This window comes from Diorhabda sublineata, chromosome 8, assembly GCF_026230105.1.
Source record: "Diorhabda sublineata isolate icDioSubl1.1 chromosome 8, icDioSubl1.1, whole genome shotgun sequence".
NCBI lineage: Eukaryota > Metazoa > Arthropoda > Insecta > Coleoptera > Chrysomelidae > Diorhabda > Diorhabda sublineata.
The window spans coordinates 19,283,311-19,297,521 of record NC_079481.1 but is presented as its reverse complement, the minus strand read 5'-3'; the positions used below and the strand labels follow the sequence as shown (position 1 = coordinate 19,297,521).

At 30.3% G+C, this 14,211-nt stretch overlaps 1 protein-coding gene across 8 annotated transcripts in view; it reads right to left on the bottom strand.

Moving 5' to 3' along the window:
- The window catches only part of LOC130447942 (peripheral-type benzodiazepine receptor-associated protein 1), a 213,551-nt gene extending 209,278 nt beyond the window's left edge, over positions 1 to 4,273 (bottom strand). For all 8 annotated transcript variants that reach the window (XM_056785002.1, XM_056785003.1, XM_056785004.1 and 5 more), the window contains exon 1: positions 4,125 to 4,273. The gene's annotated coding sequence lies outside the window, so the exon portion shown is untranslated. The remainder of the gene's footprint in view (positions 1 to 4,124) is intronic.
- Positions 4,274 to 14,211: the final 9,938 nt, after the last annotated feature.

The window sequence follows — 14,211 nt, the reverse complement described above, 5'->3', positions numbered from 1 at the left end:
TAGGTTAATCGAAGTTAGAAGATACTAAATTGATACGAGTGAAAGAAAGCTGAAGAAGAAGAAGAAGACATTGGTACCGCTTGATTGTTTTCTGTAGTAGTCGGAAAAGGGTGAGATCAGTTGACGTCTGAAGCGTATATTTAGTTAGTAGGACGTTAGTAGACATGTGAAGCATTCTGACAGTGATCAAACAAATTTAAAAATTGATCATCATCAACATAATAATTTGTACTGCTAATGAGGATTTCTTTAATAACTTTTTTTCAATTTTAACAATATATATATATATATATATATATATATATATATATATATATATATATATTATCGTTATTTTTATTCACTACATCACACAATAATTCAACATCAATGCATGAACACCAGAAATAAATGCAGATCAATTAAAAAAATCAAACTTAGTACGTTCAAATGCTTCAAGTGGCACTAGCAATTTCATACATTTCTACTCTTCTTTCTCCTCAAAACTTGCATGACTCTATGAGACAAGAAGAGTTAAAATTTTTATTCTTCGTGTCAAAATTATTGTGATTGTATTTGGTATTTACATTCATTATTGAGATTGGCGGATTTTCATTCTTAAAAGTCATAAAACAATACAAGATTCAAAAACATGGTAATGGTAGTGCTTCAAATTGTATATCGGGCTATTCAACTCACAAGATTCACAGATTTTAATTTTTATTTGAAGTATTGTTCGAAATTGTTGATTTAACTGAATACCTGAAATATGTCCAGCATATATCACGATTTTATTTATGAGATGATGTTCGATATTGTGTATTAGATGAAGAATTATTTAAACATAATAGTACTTACAGAATCTGGCTTTAAAAAAACTGATAACTAATGTCTCAGTGGGGTGCACTATATAGTGGTCTGTAAGAAATAGGTCCCTATTAAAACAAACAAAAAAAAACGCTGTTCTTACATTTACCGATTTCAATGCCTCAAATGAATCCAACAATTTATTATTGGATATATTTTTTAACAAGTTTATATTAATATCTATATCATATCGGTCAGTTCGTACAGTCCATATTTTAAATGAGCTATGTGCTCTTTAAACCAGATATTAACGTTAGTCTGCCCAACATACTTTCCATCACAATCACCTCAGCTAATTTCATATATAACACTGTTTTTCAAATTTAGTATTTTTTCCAAACTCAAAATGAAAAATAAGAAAAATTTACTCCGGTAGCTTTCAATCATGTTTATACAAAGAGATTGGAAGGAATATTCAACAGAGTGGGTTTTAAATTAGTTCACTAATACAATAATTCATTAAACAATTGTTGGTAATCGTGAGGATAAAATACACATTTTTCATCGTTAGCAATCAGTAAATATTAACAAAAATCTTATTTATTAAATGAAGTTTACATGAAAATAAAACAAGAAAAATGACAATAATTTATTCAATAATGTTGTTCTCATTATTTCTTGACAATATTGATAATCATTAGTTTATGAAATTAAAAATGAGCACAAATGACTTGAATTGAAGCCAATTGACATCCGGTGTCATTTGATGTTGATCGATGTCTGATAATGTGTATTGACGTTAATAGTTGTCGAAAGGCGGTATTCCTCGCAGTCCACTGTATACTTTATTAGGGATAAATTTGGTTAGGTAGTACAAATTGATGAGTTTTAGTTCACCTTCAGTCCCTGAAGACGATAACTTGGTTATCGAAACCCACGTTAGACAGTTTAATTGTGAATGATGTTGTGTTAAGACTTCTGTTACTGAGATAACTTAATTACTGACATTACCATCATCAATATTTATACATAAATTCAAAAATTACATTATAATATAAACGGAATAGAAAGAATAGAAAGTGTATGAATGTGAGAAGTCACGAAAAACGTAGATGGTGAGCACATCATACATATTCTCTTTAACTAGAAGCAAACACATATTGTAAGTTATCCAGAAAATTTTATACAAGATATAGCGAAATTAACTATAAAAGCGCAATGAAAAGCAGCAATCATTTTGTTTTAAAAATGAGGATAACTGAAAAAACAAATGAAAAATAAGTGGTAACTATCAAAAAATAGTCAATAATAATATAAAATGATACAACTACAAAACCTTAGATAAACTGTGCCAATAAATATAACAAGAAGAGAATTCCACAAATGATTGGATGAATTCCCAAAACATTACTGGATCTCACAGATTGGTGCTGAGAAACATCCAAAATCAGATAATGGAAATAAATGACATGAAAAAAATATAGGAAAAAGGAATATTCGCTACTGTGAATATTAAAGGATGAAAGAGATGTCATGTAGATATTCAGAGAAGAGAACTAAAAAAACCATTCAAAATTATTTTGACAAAAAGTATACAACAGTTAAGAACAAGATGTATAAAATCGCATAATAATTATGGGTGGTAAGAATATTTGAAAGATTTTTTGTATCGAGAAGACAAAACTTGAGAAATAAAGAAGAGAAAAGTTAGCAATTTTCATCGAGGGAAATAGAACTAGAAGTTATCATAGACAAAATATGGAGAGCATATATAGTTTTGTTTGAAAAGAAGTATACCAGAATATAATCATAAATATGAGTAAACACCAGAAATTGTAACTATCGTATCTTGTTCGATGTTCTAAACTGCCAATACGGTAAGGTGGAATTGTATACTAAGCCTACTGCTATATATGATAATATCAGACATAAAATTAACAGAAACAAGATGAAAATCTAGAAAGTGATATTATCCGCAGAGAATGACAAAAGTTTCAATAAAAATCTTGGAACCTATAAAAAAGTACTCAAAAAAATATTCTATATATAATAACATAGAGAAGAAATTATTAACGCAAAAAAGAGAAATTCGCACGACCCAACTAGAAAATAGATTATTAGAATAGAGATAAAATTTAATTATCTAGATACAATAATATCAGAAAATGAGAAATTCGTTAAAGAAATTATTGCGAGATCTATTCATACTGGAAAACTTTCTAGTAACATGGAAGCAACCGTTCTAAAAAATTAAAATATTAAATTGAAACCATACAACAATTCATATTAATATTGATATACTATTCACAAATATTAACTAAAATTGCAAAACAGAGTTTAAGATCGGAAGTAATAGAAATTATCTACGTCCGTAAAACCATATTACACCTTAGTCAAAATTAAACATACAGATAAAAAATTAGACCATAAAAAATAATCAAGAAAACCGACAGAGGTGATTAAAACATGTAAAAATAATGGATTACAAAGCGGCCAGGGATAGAGTGAATAAAATACAAGAGATTTTACACCAGAGCTAATGGAGGAAGCCCTAGACTCTCTAAGGACAGCTCATTTTCAGGGCTTACATTCGTAAGAAAAAGATAGGAAAAAATACGAATTAATTAGGTGATGATGGATGTAAATAAGTCACTTTGAGGTAAGCAGCCTTTATATTCGCAAAATATAATAATGATAGAGACGATTTTAATGATATCCTATAGAATATTTTTCACGTTAGATGCGTCATTCTTAAATTGTCATATAATCATAAAATCTGGATGGAAATACAGTTTAAGTACATTTCTATAGCATTCATAAAACATATACAATTTATCCTGATAATAAATATCATGTAACAATTGTATCACTTTTTCATTGGCTATAAATACCTACCCGTAAATCGTAAAGACGATAAGATCATTGATTCATATGTCATTTTATTCTCTAAACTGATGTTTCTCAATTCAATCAATTTAAATTAATCACGAATTTTTCTTTTTGACTATACATATTCTTATGAAATTTAGTAACCAAAGAGAAATCATTAACTCAATGTAATTATCAATCTTAAATGACTTTAAGCAAAGAATCCCCCAAATTTCACTTAAGCTTTTCAGATCTTGTGTGAACCTTTCATTCGCAATTCCATAAAGCATATTATTAGATTTCCAAAAAATTCTATTCTCACTCTTATAAGTGACAGGAGTCTATGTATAAAAAACTTACACTATCATCTGTTTGAGAAAATTACCGTCTAACATTGGGAAGATTAAAATTAATGTCGTAAATTGAAAAGCAATTGAAGCAACAAGTAATAGAAATTTTGTTGTACTTACCCTGTTCTTCAAGTGTCTTTTTTTAGAATATTAACTGAAAGGACGGACACGAAAGGTATCTTAGAATGGCGGCATAGTTACATTTAGGTCATTATGATCAATGTGCGCGCGACTCAATTGATTCTAGTTTGAGGACCTGGCATGGTGACGTCACGAATGTGAAAATGCTCGGAAAAGCCTATTTGAGAGACATCTGCTGACTAATCCGTTAAATATGAGAGGAAAAACTAGGGATAACTGCAATTTACGGTAGATTATTACCCGATATCGATTCAAACAATCTTTACTATTATGTTGAAAAAGTATTAGGATTGTATGCGATTTTATAATTGGTCAAATTGCAGACTTAAAGCTTAAATATATTGAAAAATTCTTAGTCTACTATAGAATGAAACAAAATTTCAATGACAAAATATTATATTTCTCTACATATTCTCTTCTCTCTTCTCTCTTAGCTGGATACATCTATTACAGCGAACCTGCAACGCCTCTAGACCTTTCAAAAAAAGTTTCTTCTTGCTCTGCAAACCAGACTTCCACAGCTTTTATTACCTCCTCGTTGGAAGAAAATTTACGACCTTTTAAACTTTTTTTCAGTTTAGGAAAAAGATGATAATCGGACAGAGCCAAATCTGGTGAATAAAGGGGGTGTTCTAGTAATTCAAACCTTAAATTACGAATTTTTTGCATGACAACATGAGATTTGTATGCAGGGGCATTGTCCTTCAATAACAAAACACCTTTGAATAGCTTTCCGCGTCTTTTCTCTTTAATTTTTTCCCGTAGAGTGGTCAGTAATGTCGAATAGTAATCTCCAGTTATTGTTCCACCATTATCCAAAAAATCAATCATGATTACTCCATGGCAATCCCAAAAAACTGAAGCAAAAACTTTTCCAGCAGATTTTTGGACACGAAACTTCTTAGGTCTTGGAGAACCAGAGTGTCACCATTCCAACGATTGTTGCTTTGTTTCTGGATCGTAGAAATGTACCCAAGTCTTATCCATAGAAACAACTCGGTTTAAGTCTACGTCGTTTTCAAATCGAGCACAGATCGAACGCGATGCTTCTACCCTTGCACGCTTTTGGTCAACATTCAAACATTTGGGGATCCATTTTGCAGCAATTTTTCTCATGTCCAAATTGACGTGAAATATATGATGAACGCGTTCGTATGAAATATTCAGTGCTTCAGATATCCGTTTTAGCCCAATTCGACGGTCTGATAAAGTCATGAATGCATCGATATTTTCGGGGACTGTCACAGAAACTAGCCTTCCTGATCGGCCATCATCTTCAATGGAAAATTTACCTCTTTTGAAACTTGCAGTCCAATTTTTCACGGTCGCATACGAAGGGTATTAAGCATATCTTCGTAAATCTGCTTACCTCTTAACCCTTCTAAATACAAGTACTTGTTGATGGCTGGATACTCCCATTTTTCGATTTTCATAATTTCGGTGGACATCTTTTTTCTTTTAATTTATTGCGTAACTCTGGTTTACTTTTTTGACGTCAAACTTTCCTCTGACACTTCTAATAAGTTATTGTTCATTACTATGGTAACGCAATATTTTGTTTATGCATGGAACTGGTCTAGGCTAACTAGATATCAATACATCCTCGTAATTATATTTAATTCAATATATTTACAAGGTATGACATATTCATACAATGAAAATATATATGGTGGTCCGTGAATTAATAGCTTAAATAGATAGGTCACAAAGTAGTATTTGCAATACTTCGAAGATTTTTGTCTCTAATTTTGTTGGACTCATCAACAATCTCAATCTGATGGGCTAGTAGCATAATGTTAGTGTAGATTTTCAATGTACCATACTATTGAAATAGGTAATAAATTCAATTCATTGTATAAATTGTTACATTGAGATTAAGGCACAATTTTTTTAAAGCAAGTGGTTGAGAATAAAACTTATGCCGTGTGACGACCCAAGTAGCACAATTAGTTTTTTTAACGTTTACAAAAAAATAGTTAAAAACACGTTCATACATTATTTAAACAGCTCTTATGCATTGAATATGAATTTTGCTGACAGAACACGAGAATTCTTTATTAAAATTTGGAAATAAACTGAAAACATGTAACAAAACCGTTTTGTAAAACACAGCACAAATACTATGGAATATATGAATAAAAACAAAATCAACCATAAGAAAAAAGAGAAAGTTGAGAAAAAGGGTTACTTGTTAAGTTTTGAGATAGGCAAATAAAAACCAATATTATAACAACTGTATGGCGGATGACCCATCAATTCGACGTTTTGACTGTTCAAAAACGATTTTGTTTGAACTGATATGTGAGAAGCTCGCATTGTAGTGATATAGAATGATTCTCTGCGATTGGTTTCCCTGATTTTTTCGTATATAACGTTTAAATCAACAAATTGCAGGACTACGGTTTCGGAGGAACACCTCTCGTATGGTTTAAGTCATAACTTATCAACAGAAGTCAGCTTGTAAAGGTTGATATAACGATATCTTCTCGCAAGCCAATAGAATCTGGCCTATCTAGACATCAGTGGTAAGATATTTCTATTTGCAGACGGCACTAGTTTCTATTGGAGTAACACTGATCTCACGGCACGTTATAGGACCATATCTAGTGACCTAATCACCCTTAAATCATGGTGCGATTCTAATCTTATTTGTCTTAACATTTCTAAAACCAAAGTTTTATCATATAAAAATACATTGTAGCCTTTTTTATTAAATAACACCACCATTGACGTCGTTGAATCTGTAAAATTCTTAGAGCTTTTATTGAGTCGCATCTCCGATATGCTCTTCCCTTCTGGGGTACGTGTGGTGCGACTCAATTTGAGCGAATTTTCAAACAAAAGAGAGCTGCTAGATATCTAGTCGAATTAAATAGCAGCGCTCACTGCAGGGACTCCTTTAGAAGTTTTAAAATTCTGACTCTTCTTTCCTTATTCATCTTTAATCCGTTTGCCCAATTCGTAAGCACGCTTTTCTGAAAGGTCGTTGCAAGGTTATCCACTCAGGATCTCCGAACACGACTTTTACCCACCTACTCTACGTTCAGAATTAGTTAAGGGCTCAATATTTTACAATGAAAAAATGCATAACCACTTGCCAATTGAAATCAAATCGATATAATCTTTTTCCGAATTCCGCAATAATTTGAGGGCATATTAACTGGGAAGTGCCTTTTACTCTGTAAACGACTTAAATTTTGCTATGGACTCATTGTGGGTTTCTTCTGAATATTGACATTTTATTTTATTTGTATCTTCATTTAGTTATTTTTATTATTTTTTTTTCCACAAATTGTAACAATTTTTTAACAATAAAGCAGTTCTCTCTCTCTCTCTCTTTCTTGCAAATTAATACTGGTGTACCACTGTTCTATGTTGCTCTAATGGAACGGTGGCTACATGTCCAGTTATTCCGAAAAAACTGGCGGCCATTTGGTTCGTGCGCAAACAACTTTTGTTGGACTTGGCCGGCCTTAAAAAACCTGTTGTTTAATTTCGGGTTCATATGCATAGATCCATGATTCGTCGTCTGTCATGATCTTATAGACGTATGCCTCAACCTCACGGTATGTCACATGACAATCTAGCAATATCAGTTTACGAACAGCATCGATGTCACAATAGCCGATTTTGGACGACCTTCTCAAAATTCATCCTGTAGCGAAGTGTGGTCACGATTGGATTTTGAAAACCTGCGAAACGCAATGGTTCGAGATGGTAAATATAAGTACAGGCGTACTTAGAGGAGTTAGGAAAATTTTTATAGTCTGTCGGAATATCATCTAAGAAATAACCTATAAATAGCAGATCTGTTGCGCCTACAATTGTTATTTTTGAAAAATTATTTTCATTCAATTTGAAGCTTTCAAAAGACCGTCTATATATTTGTTTCATAATTGGTGGAATTTTCGTATTTTCAAAATAATCCACAAGCACAACTTTTTATGAATATTTATCGAACTTTATTTATGTAATGATTTAAGGCGGTAAAACCTATCAAATTACTACAAAAATTCAAATTTTTTGAGCCAATTTTAGAAACAAATTAGCCTGAAAATTAGGCAACATATTGAAATATGTATGGTAAAAAGTGCATCATATGCAGACATTAATAGTAATGAATAACTGGGTACTTACTTCATACTCTGGAGGAAAACTAATAAAAGCTTTAGAAACATTATATACCATCGTTTTTCTCTCTTTACCGTGCCACCACTGTGCAAAATGTACTCGTATTCTAGTGATTCCAGTTAACTCCAAAGAATACGAATAGTTTTTCATGGTATTTCGGTTACATAAACACATTTTGTCTTTACTAAAACCATTCACAGGTGCAACTTCAGACTACTCTGTATATTGACAAAGCCAATCTGTCGGAATATTGGAATATTTAAGATAAGATTAGGTGAAATGGTCATACGTATTTAATAAGTGAAATAATATTTAATGAGTCGCATCTGGCAGTCAATATTAGTAGTGCATTCCTGAAAATAAATAGGATTATCAGCGAATCACGTGATAAAAATGTCGTTAATTGTAGCGATTTTGCAAGTTATTCAACAAAATGTTTAGGTTCTCAGCCAGCTCAACTACGCTATTTAAAAATTCATACTTTTTTCCTATCTACATCAACAATCACCAATGTCAAGTTATAGTCTTCAGTCAGGTTTAATGACGACAACTTGGTTATTGAAACACCCCTCAAACAATGTAATTGTAAGTGTTGATGTAGTGGTGGTAAGGTTCCAGAAACTCAAGTTCAATTGATTTGATAGGTATTAAAAAATTCTTTGTTAGGAAATGTGTTTTAAATTTTAAGGCTTCTAATCTTTAATTTCTATTCAGTGATTGTAATATTCATTTATTCTTTTTCAATATCATTTTATAATTATTCTCTCTTGATGTAATTTTTTGATAGCTGTGCACCTAAATTCATAATCTAATAGCTTTATAGCTATATCAAACTAATAATCACTGTTGTATTAAAGTTTGTGTATTTTGAGGATCAAGTTTTGTATACCATTCTGTTTGTTATCGTAGATGTGTGACATCAAGAAAATTAATTTTACTATATTCACTTTCAATTGTCAATTTTTATTTTTAATTATGTTATATCATATTATATAAATTTTTAAGTAAAAAGTATTGTTTATTTGATTCATGATATAGTTTTTTATTGGACAATCGTTTATTTTCCACGTGGCGATTATAAACTGATTTATTTGTTTAAAAATAATCATTGAGAATATAAAACTTATATAACTGGATATTATAGACCAACCAACATAGGAATAGATTTATTCACACTTTATATATATATAACGTAGTTCGCACTTATTAAATTAATGTCTCCCAATTGGAAAGTCATGGATATTGTTTATTGAAGCTTTAGTCTTAACGAGTATGTTTCTGAAATGATAAATGAAGTGACTATAACAAATCAAATGCACGGAAAAAGCGTAATCCACAATGATTGCGATTGAAAACTGTATAGAAACCAAATATGTTGATAAGGATGAACATTCTGATCTACTTCAGAAGTACATCAAAAATGAAGCTGTGCAAATTCTTCTTATTGGTCAAGTATCACACCTGGATATTTAATTCGAGAGGATTTATTTATCAATTGCCAAGTACTTGCTTCTTCTACAATCAAAGGTATTCAGATTAGTTCCAAGTTATCAATTTATTCAAAGATAGTTGAGCTGTATGTGATAAATTTTGTTTTTAGCACGTAGTGTTAGCAGATTTCTATTTAACCATAAACTTTCAAAAAAGTGTCCGCATTGTGTTTTCTAATTTATGTCTAATAAAAATAATAGATGTATCGTATGTATAGCATATAATATGACAGAAATTCGCATTTTCTTTTCTATAATGTGATTCAGATAATTGTCTTGAGGAACTTCTATTTTTACCACAGAATTTGATAAGTTTGACAAACTTATGGATAGGCTATTTATTGCTATTTAGTTGCCTAGTTCACCAGCTTACAGTGGGGCGAAGAGCCTATGCATTTGGTGTACATGGGATCAATATCATCGTCATATTTTTCAATACAAATTTCAAATATCTTATTAAAACGACCATCCATGGAAAATGTCCTTTTTTCAAAAAAAAAGTACTGCAACTATTTTGATGAACCAAAAGTTAGTTAATTTTAATTACAATAACTTAACTTTATTATCATAAAATACGTTTATACAACTTTAAACTTTTATAGACTAATGTTTATAGTTTACCTCACATTGATAATTATCTGCGGGCTCGTGTCGGTTTACGAGAAAAATCTTTTCTCCCATTAGCTGTTGCTTCAAATGTTGAATGATTTCTAGATTCTTTGTTTTAAATGTTTGTTTATACTTTATGAATGTTTTATTGTCTTTAATCCTTATGAATTGTGGAAACAAGGAAGTGAATAAAGAAATAAAATCCAGTATCAGGATCGCATTAATAGCATTAATAACAAAAATCGCAGTTTCTAAAGTTTTCAGAACAAACCATATAAGCTTCAAAGATTATGACTGGGCATATGGACAATGGGTTCACGGTATTCGAATCCAAAAAAAATTCCTAAGAAATAGTACCTACTCCTCTTATATGGAAAAGGGGGGTTTTGATTTGCTCGTTACCCTTTTATACGGTTGCTCCTATAAAAAGAGTGACTTAAGAAAAGTTGCTGAAAATAGGTTGTGGTATCAATTTACGACGTCAATTGAAACAAAGTTTCTTCTGGGCGGCCATGAACATCAAAATTAAAATTTGAATACAGAAATCGTTTCCTCGTTAAAAAATATTGAGGGTTTACGTTCAATTATTTTTGTACGATCAATTGTTCTGACATAATAATTTCCAATATGAAAGGCAATATTGCACCAATGTAACCCAGACAGAGATACAACCTCTGGTTTGTGAAATATCTCACCACTTCTGATGGGAACCATTAGAATATGTGAATCATATAGTTAAACGCATCAGGTTGCTTGCTTTTATTTTGTATTGATATGATCTAAACGATCATGATTGACCGTCTTTATAATAAATTGTAGCTTTTGTATACGATAAAATTTAATATTTAACGCAGCTTGTGCGTTGGATACAGGATTCTTAATAGTTTCAAATTCGTTGAGTACGCCAGTCGGATTATTGAAACTATTAAGTTCAATTAATATTTTCTTGTTTAATAAATAGTTTTTTTTTCAAAGTAGTGAATTCAGTTATTGAACTTGAGGGTGTTAACCAATCAACACGATGAGATGGTTGTTAGTTAGATATTGAGAATTAAAATTTTGGTTATTTCAAAGCAAAGTAGTTTTAGTACAAAAAATATGGTCAACTATCATTGATTAGCCCGAAGATACAATACACTAATAATCTGGTCATAAAACTACAATGTCCAATAATTTGGTGTTTCGGTCCAGTGCGCGGCATCGTCCAACGTGTTTTTTTTGTTTTCGTAGCTCTTGTATATAAGATGGAACCGATTTCAAATTCTATTTGTATTTTGATATTCATGTTGTTGGTAATCTATTGATCAATATAATTATACAAATTGTCAATGTCAATTCACATTCACATCTATCAAAAGAGATCTGTATTTAAAATCTATATTACAACATATCTTATATCTTCTTTCGAGGTCACTTCGAATTATTTTATCACACAGAATTTTATATTTCAGAAATTTACCTCCTTTTTTAGTTCTGCCACTGGCATTAGAATATTTAACAAATTATTTCACACTATTATATTTCGAACAATAAAGCCACTGTAATATTAATGTGTAGACCAATATCACCTTCAAAACTATCTGATAGTTTTTCATTGCAGACACAAGTAATAGATAGAACGTGCCTTAATTGTGGTAGATACGGGCACGAAAAAATATAGGAATGAAAAATCTTGTTTAAAGCATTTTAGAAAGCACACTAAGTGAATATTCCATATATAAAATTTTCTACAATCATAGTGATATAAACAAAACAGATGGAGTAGTGACTTATATTAATAACCGCCTTAATGAATCCAACTGAATTGAACATATCAATAAAACAAATTTTTTTAATTCTTTAATCACACTATATAATCGTAAAAAAATAGAAATAACATCTATATACAGATGTCATGATCTAGCAAAAAATGCATTTATTAATGATATAAAAGACATCTTGTATAGGAATCGAAACATAAATAATTATTACATTGTAGGAGATTTCAAAATAGACATATTAGACAACACGTCAACAATTGTTAATGAATACATTAATTACTTTCTTGAATACGGTTTTATACCTTCTTTCTTTACAGTTACACGACCAAGTATGGATAATAATGTAATGAGATCTTGCATTGATAATATTTTTGTTAAATCTAATGATCATAATAATGAAGCTATTAAATGAAGCTATTAAAATTTAAAATAAAAATTAAAATTCAATTTTGAATGTTCAAAGGTAGACTGCTATGTATAAAAAGTATCAAGTTGATAAAATAGTTAATAACAATAAAAAATTATGGCAATATGTAAACAATAAAGCAATAAAATCAGCGAGACAGTAGTAAACTCTACAAAAAAAACTCTTTAATACACCATGGTGAAAATATTGAAAATACTGAGAGAATCGTTAATGCTTTTAACGACTTTTTTAACAATTTGGACCACCTAATGCTAATTTTAAATTACCTAAAAATAATAACAAAATAAAAGTACAAGTGATGCATTAGCGTTTATCACCAAATTTATTTATAAACACATCGAATTAAATTTGCCAGTTTTAGCAACATTCATAGACTTAGCGAAGGCTTTAGATACAGTAAATCATGAAAAACTGTTTCTTAAATCAGAAAGCTATGGTATTAGGAGTATTCCCCTAAACCGAATAAAAGACTACTCTAGAAACAGATCTCAGCTAGTTAGTACAATAATTGTATAAGCGCTAAAAAGCAAATATTAATGGCACAAGTTCCACAAGGCACCATTTTGGGTCAATTATTTTTCATCCTTTATATAAATGATCTCCTCCTTAGCAATATGCCAGAAGACTGCATTACATCATATATAGATGATACAGTTGTATTAAGCACAGGGTCAACGTGGACAGAAGCTATGAACAATATGAATAACTATCTAAGCTTAGTGAATGCATGGATAACTACCAATTATTTATCGCTTAATCTAGATAAGACTGTGTTTGTGGCTTTTGATAGCTATTGTGGTAGCGCACCAATAAACTTATTTATTAATATAGATGGTACAGGTATTGCAAGAGTTTATTCAAATAAATACCCTGGGGAGGTGCATATGATGATACATTTAAATTGCTGGGTCAAACCCAAAGAGAATTTTTAAAATAATGAAGATATCGGACATACTTTATTCTCAGCCTTTGCTTATTGAACGACCATATCTAGTGAATTGAGTAATATATCATTATGAAATATTGAAGGGTAGATATCTGGAAAAACGCAATAGAACTAATACTACCAAAAATTAAGAAGAATATTAGCTATAAAAATAGTGAATATGTTGAAATAAAATATTTTAACATATTACCAAATCATCTTAAGGTATTAAATGTAAGCACAATAGCAATAAGAATAAAATTAAAAGAATGGATTAAAATAATTATCTGACAAGATTTAGACTAAAATTGTTACTTAATGTATAAGTAAGTGTTTTCCAAATATGTATTAGATATAAAATTTATAAAATAAGCTTTTGAAACGCATTTTAATACTATAGTTATTTAGTTTTTAATTATTTTAGTTTGTAAGTTTATAGCCAGTCCAACAAACAAGTAGCTCTGATTACCTCTGTGGGATGCGTAAAAGACAGCGTTTATAAATAAAGTACACATATAGTGAAGCAATTGCAAGTGGGATCCACATCTAATAGTTTTTTGACAAAGCTTTCTGTAACAGCTGTTTTGAAATGTTAGCAATGTTTTCAAAATAAGATCAAGAACAAGGTTTTGTTTGGAAAAATTATGTTATGTTTGTCAATCTTGAAATATTTCTACTATTTGAGATTATAATGGATTTTTTGCTTCAAGTTTCAAAACATTAT